This window comes from Mastigoproctus giganteus, chromosome 8 (genome assembly GCF_048544385.1).
Source record: "Mastigoproctus giganteus isolate SK-2022 chromosome 8, ASM4854438v1, whole genome shotgun sequence".
NCBI lineage: Eukaryota > Metazoa > Arthropoda > Arachnida > Uropygi > Thelyphonidae > Mastigoproctus > Mastigoproctus giganteus.
The window spans coordinates 224,640,715-224,641,742 of NC_143582.1; the positions used below are offsets into that span (position 1 = coordinate 224,640,715).

The following is a 1,028-nucleotide window of genomic DNA, read 5'->3' on the forward strand; positions in this document are numbered from 1 at the left end:
GTTAAGGATTAGTAGGACAATACAGCTTCGACGTTTACAGTTTAAAATGCATCATTATGCATTCCTCTGCAAACAGGCGCTTAGAATTATTGGAAGATAATGTTCTGTTTATACTCTGGTCACCAAGTCAGAAGAGTTTAATACTCGGTACGTTAAGCCAAAAAATAAAAAAAAAAAAGAAACAAAGGAAGGAGTTACTATTTCTACCCCTGGTGGGATTCGAACCCACAATCCCCAGTTTAGGGAACTGATGCCTTATCCATTAGGCCACAGGGGTTTGTTATACCTCACTCATCAGTATATACATGTTGATGATAATGCATGCTTACCTGTGCGCATGAAGACGTTTTTGTTTCGTCGCATTTTAAAATGAAAGATTTTATTGATCTGTGGATTTGCATCAAATTTTGTTTCAAATTAGGGAAAAGTGCATCTGAAACCCACGATATTTTGTTATGAACATCTTTTGGAGAAGATGCTGTGTGTGTCATTCGAAGTCTTTTCAGTGTTCGCAAAGTTTAAAGAGGACTGCTTATCCGTCGAAGATGATCCTCACACTGGTCTCCCTTCATTTTCAAAAACCAACGATTCAATTACCTGTGTTCGTGACCTGATCAGAAGTGATCGACACATTCATAAATCTTGTGTTAATCGATCGTCGATCGATTAACACAAGATTTGCGAATGCAAGGCATTTTAGGCAAGTTTGTGCTTCGCGTCCTGACTGATGACATGGAGAGTGACGAGTTCTTGCAAGTCAGTATCTTCGTCAATGTGCTGACATTTCGATGTTTCTTGCATTATTACTGGTAATGAATCACAGGTATATGGCTATTATCCGGAAACCCAAGGCACAGTCCTCTCAGCGTAAAACTCCGAATCTCCAAGGCCCAAAAAGCAAGGTATTCTCGATCTAATGTGAAGGTCATGCTTACCGTATTTTTTAACCCACAGGACATTTTTCATTATGAATTTGTCCCGCGTGATCAAACAGCGAACCAGGAATACTACAAAAGAGTTCTACAACG

General features: G+C 39.4%; 1 non-coding gene across 1 annotated transcript; it reads right to left on the reverse strand.

Annotated features, from left to right (window-relative positions):
- Positions 1 to 204: 204 nt before the first annotated feature.
- TRNAR-CCU (transfer RNA arginine (anticodon CCU)) lies at positions 205 to 277 on the reverse strand. The gene has a single exon. It is a non-coding gene; the product is annotated as a tRNA-Arg (tRNA).
- Positions 278 to 1,028: the final 751 nt, after the last annotated feature.